Source organism: Oncorhynchus nerka, linkage group LG13 (genome assembly GCF_034236695.1).
Source record: "Oncorhynchus nerka isolate Pitt River linkage group LG13, Oner_Uvic_2.0, whole genome shotgun sequence".
Lineage (NCBI taxonomy): Eukaryota > Metazoa > Chordata > Actinopteri > Salmoniformes > Salmonidae > Oncorhynchus > Oncorhynchus nerka.
Genome location: NC_088408.1, coordinates 65202250 through 65211169, shown reverse-complemented (window position 1 = coordinate 65211169; position 8920 = coordinate 65202250).

Sequence of the window (8920 nt, the reverse complement as noted above, 5' to 3'; positions counted from 1 at the left end):
TGGCTAACTGGCCTCTGTGGAGAAGCCACTGCCATACATGGTGAGGAGCGTCTGTCTGTTGCTGCCAGCCAGGAGGGGCAAAATCACAGCCTTTCTGTCCAACAGTCCACCTCTGCCTCCAGCCAGCCTTCTCCCCCCTCTCCCTTCCTCAGCACCCATGAATCAGAAGCACACTTTGTCATGCAAATAGGGCCATAAAAAAAAGATCTCTACTAACGCAAGCAGTGTCAAGCGTTTGGCACAGAGAGTTCATCAAGACCAGCAGGGTGGCAGACATTTCAGCACCCCTCCTATTAATGTATTCTACTGCTGCTGAGTTCCTTTAAGTTGACTGTATACATACGGTATCAGTACATTAGTCAAGGAGATGCCATTTCACTACAGATGATAATAAATGCAACCAAAGTAAATGATTTGGCATCATCTATTTCAGGTAGTTTATTCCATATGTAGAACATACTTACACATACTTTCTTCTTAGATGTACATAGTGTACAGTATAGATTTGTACACATTTACAGCGAGTATACTGCATTCCTGCACTGTATATTAAATTAACAAAATAGTATGGACTGTCTGTTCGGGAGGATCGCACACACACACACACACACACACACACACACACACACACACACACACACACACACACACACACACACACACACACACACACACACACACACACACACACACACACACACACACACACACACACACACACACACAAGACAAAGAGCTGCATTATTTATTCCCCCGCGCTCCAACTAACCCACACTCTGAAAGCCACACCACAGACCCATATCCACAAAGCCTGTTGCTGCTGCATCAAGATGGCCAACACTCCCCTCCCTTTATCTGCTACCTGAACAGAAGCTGGCTGTCTCCCCTCATCCAGACCATACACACTGGTTTGACCACGTAACCATCTTTTGCGAGTTTGCATTTGGAACAATTGAAATGGATGCATGTCTCTCAGATGTATTGAAGGGTTGAAGATGTACAACAGGCTACGTCTTGCACCTTCAGATTGTTTCAAATTCCTCAGTTCATTGCAGAAAATCTATTGTCTGCATGGCCTATTAATCATCTCAACAGGCTTTATGAAGAGTATAAATGAGGTTCTAAGCATGTGTCTCTGTCCACCTTCTGTGTAAACAGTATAAGCCCAGTGTTGCTGACTCACTGCAGTAAAACACATTAGAGGTTGATGCATAAAACGTAACTACCGCCTGTTCGCTCTAGACACTGAGCTGACAAAAATAATGGGTATAGTTGTTTCCTCTGCTTCAGGATGGCAGCAAAAGGACACACAAGCAAATACTTGAAACTCATGATGATGTTTACTGGAGTATTGACGGCTCATGTCATTTGACTTTTCAAAAGGAGTTGTGCGTTTAACATGGGGGTTGAATTTTATGAATCAAGGGATTTGTCTTGTGTGTTGGTGTGAAAGGGGCATGAATTCAGGAAAGGTCTCTGTATGCATAGGACATTTTAAATCCCCATTCAAAAACATATTGATTTATGGTTTAATTCACTAACTGACAACACTCCGGGTTGCAATCCGGCTTGCAATCCTTATTAAACAAACTAGTTATTGTCAGGGATTTCTGCCCTAAGTTCATACAAGAGACCACAGGAACCTTCTTTGATCAGAGGTTAGTTTGTTTGATAAGGATTGCAACCCAGAGTATATACTTACAATAATTTTCAAGTAACACACTCAGTTCAAAAGATGGTGTTTTCCCTTTTTATCCCCTACTGAGGTTCACCCCGCCCAGGGTGATGTCCCTTAACCTTAATAGCATATAAGCTCATAATTAATAGTTGCCAATACAATGATGTTCCTGCTAGGCGGAGTTCAGCTTATTGTTATTTGCAGTTAGTGTCCCAATCCTTCCTCCTATTGCTATCATGTGCTAGCAGAAGTAAAACTGGAACACAGTATCAACAGGAACTGAAAGTATAGTTTTAACAAACAGGCACATGACTTTTGTACAGTTGACCTCTTCATGCACTTACAAAGTGTCTACCACTGATTCTTATTATCAAGATAAAGCAAAACCTTAATCCTTGTATAGGTGTTCCTATAATGTACAGATAAGACAACATTCATTTCACTCACCACTTTGGAGGTACTACCTCCAACACAAAAATTTCAATCAATTAATTTGGTTCACAAGGGAGTGTAGCACAAATACGACAATAATCTCTTTGGCACATAGCATAATGAAATGGTTCCATATGATGGTCATGTCTGGGTATGGCCACAATAATAAGGGTCAGCGTGGTGGAAATGACCATCGACTCTGGGACCACGGCTGCCCTTTAAACAACATCTACAGTTGCCCCTCTTAGGACAACGTTTACAAACCAAATGGGCCATCAGATCAATTTGTGCCCTGTGCTCAGGGTTTGGATCAATATCATCAAATTTTGAATTTGCTAATATAGGTCAAATAGATTAGGATCAGGTTCACTCTCAGGATCAGGGTTCAACCTCTCCATTCACCAGGGCATCCTGAGAATAGTGTCAACATCTTAAGTAAACAACTTCTTTACCCATGTCATACAGTTATTAACATACTAAGAACGTACTCAAATCAATCGGTCAGTTTTCAAAAATCTTTCAGTACCCAAATCATAATCAAAACCCAATTAATTATCCAACCCAAAATTAGAATGACAATGCTTTGGTGATTGGTCCTAGTACTCAATGTTAAAAACCCTCAACATAGCACATCGACACTGGCAGAATGTATATTTATATTAATATACAGCATAATTATCCATAATTATAGTATTCACTTTTTATCATGATTATAACCACAGATCAGTATCCCAATGCATCCTTAATCTAAATTATTAAATTTAGCAGTGTGTTAGACCTCTACGATCAACTTGATACCCCAAATTGAAGGCAAGCCTAGGTCAATTTTGGGCACAGTAGACCCCCCCCCCTTTCAGGCACTCAATCTTCTGGCATCTCTTCATAGTCTTCTTCAGATAGCTTCATAGTGCAAGTGGATGGCCCATGATAATGTCCCAATTTCAATGTCTCACCCTAGCCAACCAGCATACCAGCAACATGAGAGAAGTTTTGGAACGGATCTCTCTCCATGCTTACTCCACGTGTACTCATGTCGCACTCCTGAGAGAAAAGGCATGCGAGAAAAGCAGCTGATAGCTTTGATTGGATGCTGTACACCGGTTGCTGTACATCGGACTCAGGTCTCTCGGTAGAAGTGATGCGGACAGCGCCAAATTGAACGCCTTTGTTGCTCTTCTTCAGTCAGTTACAGGGGGTTTTGAGGTCCTATAACCTCAAGAGAGGACAGATCAGAAACACAGTTTAGTTCAGTTCATTTCTGATTCAGGAAATCCAGACAAGCATTGACAATATGACCATTAGTACTTTCACCAATTACTCTTAACACAAATCTCTAAACATATGTCAAAGAGAATTTACAAAAAACAATTTTTCCCAAAGTGGCTTATACCCCCCATCACACTGTCAACTTCACCGCATAGTCACAGGATCAGGAAGTTAGACCTCTAACCCCTCTAACCCAGCAGACCCAATCTCTGGTGAGATTTGTATTGAAACAGAACAGAACAAGCAACACGACAGTACACTCCTTCATCTATCACTCGATACACTCCTACATCTATCACTCGATACACTCCTACATCTATCACTCGATACACTCCTACATCTATCACTCGATACACTCCTACATATCACTATTCCCCATTTTTGACACAAGACTCACAATGTGAGGAATGTGTTAAAATAACAAAACACCACTACTGGTTAAAAATGAAACAAAACAATTTCAAATAATAAAATCGAATTAGAATCACTACCCATAATAACTGCATAAAGAAAGAAATTGTACCCATACAGTCATAGGAAAACAGAGTGAAGACAGCCTACCCTTATTCAAAGGCAACGCCCTCTTCTTCTTCCCGTTGTTCCAAATCACAAATATGGCCATGACCTATAAACTTCATCATCATTTTCAGTATTATAAACAACCTTGAAATCAGTATTTATTATAAAATGATTTTCACAACACTAATCAAACTTCAGCTATTCACTTCACTCCATCTTATCCTTAATGTGATTTGGGCTTACTGCAGGGCTTTCTGAAAAGGTACTGGGATTGAGACGTAGGGTGACAGGGTGACAGCCATGTTGAGGAGTGGGAGGAGTATGTGGTGTGTCGGTCCGAGGGACGAGATGTGGGATGCAGTGGAGACATGACTACCCAAACAGGTATTTCAACTACAGTGCAATGAATCACAGAGCGATGAAAGCAGTGCTGGTCAACACATGTGGAGGAGGCACCACAACATTGTCAAGGGGCTCCCAGAGAACAGCAGCAGCAAGGAGGTCAAAGTCTGGCTGAAAAAGCACCTATTTAACAGCTGCATGTTCATGGTAAAGAAAGAGGCCAGGACTTTTGGGGGAGGCTCTGACCTACTACATAACTTTGTGTGTCCTGGTCTTGATCCTATCCACACAAACAGAAGTAGATTAGCTACGATTAGTATGTCAGATCATAACTGTCATTGTAGATATGGGGAAGAGAGTGTCAATGGCTTGCTGACATGAGAAGGTCTGAAAATGGTGTTGCTGTTTTTGAGATACTGCAAATGGCAAGTACATGATGACTGCAGTGTTAAACCACTGGAGTGAGTGTGCAAAAATAGTGTGGAGTGTTTGTAAACTGGTTGCGTTGGGCTCACTGTAAACGCCTGCGTGGTCAGACGCCTTGTTTGGCCACAATGGATTTTTCCTCAGAGCAGCCTTGTTTCACCCAAAGTCAACAATCCCTAACAACAAAAAAAAACAATGAACAAATTTTCAGTTTTCAAATGTTAAGCTTAAATTTCACACATGAAACTGTATTTTCACGTGTATTACATTTAGAGTTCACATGTTAACACCACCTCTTCTCATGTGTGAAAATCTCATTTGCAGTTTTACATGTAAGAATATGGAATTGCAAGTTTACATGTACTGTGGTGGTGAAATAGTGTTATTCTCATCACATGTGAAAAGGTGGCGCTAACATGTTGCAGTGGCAATATTTCCACATGTGGAATTGCAAATTCTGTAATGCCATAATGTAAAAAGGTAACTTAGTCTACCTGAGTATAATAATTCATGTGTTTGAAAAAGTATTATTTCTTATTTCTGAGCCATCCACTCAGAGTGTTACTGCTGCTGGCTCACGCCTCTGTTGGTCAGTGGCCGTTTGAAGGAAACCAGTGAAAAGAACAGAGAAGCTAGCGCTCAATCTCTCCTTCTTCATCTTTTTGAACATGTTCAAATTAGGGCTGTCAGAGTTAATCAAGTTAAGCTTTTTTGGTTTGTTGCATTGTCTGAAAGCGTTCAAAAAGGCAATATTCTTGTAATGCTTTTTGTAATGCTTTTTGTAATGCTTTTTGTAATGCTTTTTGTAATGCTTTTTGTAATGCTTTTTTAATTAAAAAAATCTTAAATTACAGCTCAATTTGAGCAAAATATGAATTTACGATTAATTGTGTTTAATCACAGCAAATCCTGCAATAAATATATATATATATATATTTTGCCAGGACTAGTTGACATTAAAATGTGAAAATGCACGTGAAAGTTTAGCAGACATGAGTCGGTCATGAGTCTGTCATGGTTGCTCATGGTCACGTGATGAGGTAGCCCCGCCTGCGACTTCAAAATTAGTGTTGGCCCTCTTGGTCAAATGGTCAACACGTTAGCTTCTCCTGTGGGAGAATCCCTGCAGTTACAAAGCACACGTGGAACGTATAATATCACGTCGGAGTTTGTTCGCATATGAAAAAAGTGTGAAACATCCTAAGTGTCTGAAAACCACGTGTCTGACTCGTGAAAATGTCACAAGTAACATTTTTCACAGCATTTGTTCAAACGAGCAAGTATGTGTCCGAAAACCACATGCTTTTTCACACGTTCTTTTCACGTGATTTTGTCATGTGTTTTTTTTTTGTAAGGGCTGCTCTACTCAGATGGACAGAGTGAGAGAGGGATATTCATGTTTATTTGTTTTACACAGTCAAGAAGTCCATCTTTTACAAATGTGACTGAATCACATAAAACATTTACAGTCATTAACAAGACATCCATGTACTGTAAAACGAATAAAGTACAACATTTAGGCTTCTGAACTTCCTGAATATGGTCACACCTTCTTTAGCTTGGTGTCAACAAATATCCATGGTAAAGCAGTCAACAGCTTAAATTAATCAACATTTGGCCATGATGTCATGCAAATACAAAAGAGCCCAGGAGTAATTGAACCCCCCCCCCCCCCCTTTCACCCTCTTTTCTCTTCCCTTTCCTCCACTGTAACTTTGTGGCCTTTGCCAAGCAGTGTATTTCCATGACAACCTGGGGGTTGTAAGAACGGCATGGAAACGTCAAACACTTGCCTCCGCGGGCTCACATCAGAGGAGACAAAGGGCCAGTGAGCTACATGTGGGGAGTGGATGAACACTTTTCCCAGAAGCACCAGCCCACTGAAGGCTGCCCATACACCCTGGGATACTGACACCCCCATTGAATTTATCTTGTTCAACAACAAGATTCTACACTATATACAGTATATAAACGTAGGTGGACACCCCTTCAAATTAATCGATTTGTCTATTTCAGCCACACCCGTTGCTGACAGGTGTATGAAATCGAGCACACAGCCATGCAATCTACATACACAAACATTGCCTTACTGAAGAGCTCAGTTACTTTCAACGTGGCACCGTCACAGGATGCCACCTTTCTGCCCTGCTAGAGCTGCCCCGGTCAACTGTAAGTGCTGTTATTGTGAATTGGAAACTTCTAGGAGCAACAATGGCTCAACTGAGAAGTGGTAGGCCACAAAAGCTCACATAACGGGACCGCCGAGTGCTGAAACGTGTGGCGCGTAAAAATCGTCTGTCCTCATTTGCAACACTCACTACTGAGTTCCAAACTGCCTTTGGAATGCACGTCAACACAATAATTGTTTGTCGGGAGTTTCATGAAATGGGTTTCCATGGCCGAGCAGCTGCACACAAGCCTAAGATCACCATGTGCCATGACAAGTGTCGGCTGGAGTGGTGTAAAGTTTTCCATCATTGGACTCTGGAGCAGTGGAAAAGCGTTCTCTGGAGTGATGAATCACGCTTCACCATCTGGCAGTCCAATGGACAAATCTGGGTTTGGCAGATGCCAGGTATATGCTACCTGTCCGAATGCATAGTGCCAACTGCAAAGTTTGGTGGAGGAAGAATAATGCTCTGGGGTTGTTTTTTTAATGGTTCAGACTAGCCACCTTAGTTCCAGTGATGGGAAATCTGAATGCTACAGCATACAATGACATGCCAGATGATTCTGTGCTTCCAACTTTGTGGCAACAGTTTGGGGAAGGCCCTTTCCTGTTTGAGCATGACAATGCCCCCGTGCACAATGCGAAGTCCATGCAGTTTGTCGAGATCGGTGTGGAAGAACTTAACTGGCCTGCACAGAGCCCTGACCTCAACCCAATCGAACACCTTTGGGATGAATTGGAACGTCGACTGCGGGCCAGGCTTAATCGTCCAACATCAGTGCCCAACCTCACTAATGCTCTTGTGGCTGAATGAAGCAAGTCCCTGCAGCAATGTTCAAACATCAAGTGGAAAGCCTTCCCAGAAGAGTGGAGGCCGTTATAGCAGCAATGGGGGGGACCAACTCCATATTAATGCCCGTGATTTTGGAATGAGATGTTTGACGAGCAGGTATCCACATACTTTTGGTCATGTAGTGTATATGATGACGCTGAATGCTATATTACATACTGTACTACCTTAAGCAATCTGGAGTTGCAGCAAAGTGTCATATGACTACAGTGTAAAATGGGCAACAATGTTCTGAGAGTTGAGGGGATACCTGCACAGTTCTGCTATGTCACTCCATTACAGAGTGATCATTACTACACTGTACTTTGCTCAGTAATGTTTGACTCTGGACTGAACAAATGTAACTATCTAGAGTCCTGCGAATTCTCTACAAAGCAAATTCTACTCATATCGGCAAATCCTAATATGGCAAGACTCATAATTTACTCAAATTTGGTCAACATCGGGCCAGTGCTATCTGTGATATCGCATGTGACTAACGTACGAACGAGCGGACGGACAGAGACAGATCCACAGTCCCTTACCCGATTTCCTCGTGGGCACAACAAAGACTATGTGCGTCCTCTGACAGACAAGGCTAACCTGTAGTCAGATTAAGAGATGATTCAAAGAGATACAAATAATATAAGAATACACTCATAGATTCGATTTTATGGAATTATTAAAAGGGCAGGGGGTAAATCTGTAAATCTGGGGTTCAGAAAATGGCGGAATGTAGCATCGTAAACAAACATTCCTGCCTTGCTGGCCATTCGGGGCATGTTTGTCTGGCCTAATCTGGCAAGAGCAGATAATGTTTATGACCGCCCCTTGAACCATCAATCAGCACCTCTGCTGGGGAAAGGGTCACACCGTCGCTACGGAGACCGCCTTTAAATGCAGCGCCATAAATGTTGTAGGGCCGTTAGGACAATAGAAAAGACAGAAGAGGAGAGCGACCGAGCGAGAGAAAGAAAGAAACAAAAAATAGATGGTCTGATGCAGTCACAGCAGAGTGCAGTCTAACATTAGCTGTTAGCTGTATGTCATAGCACTGTGCTACTGCCAGGTCTGCGTCTGACCTTAGATACCCCATATACATCCTAAAACCACCTCCATATACATCCTAAAACCACCTCCATATACATCCTAAAACCACCTCCATATACATCCTAAAACCACCCCCATATACATCCTAAAACCACCTCCATATACATCCTAAAACCACCCACATATACATCCTAAAACCACCTCCATA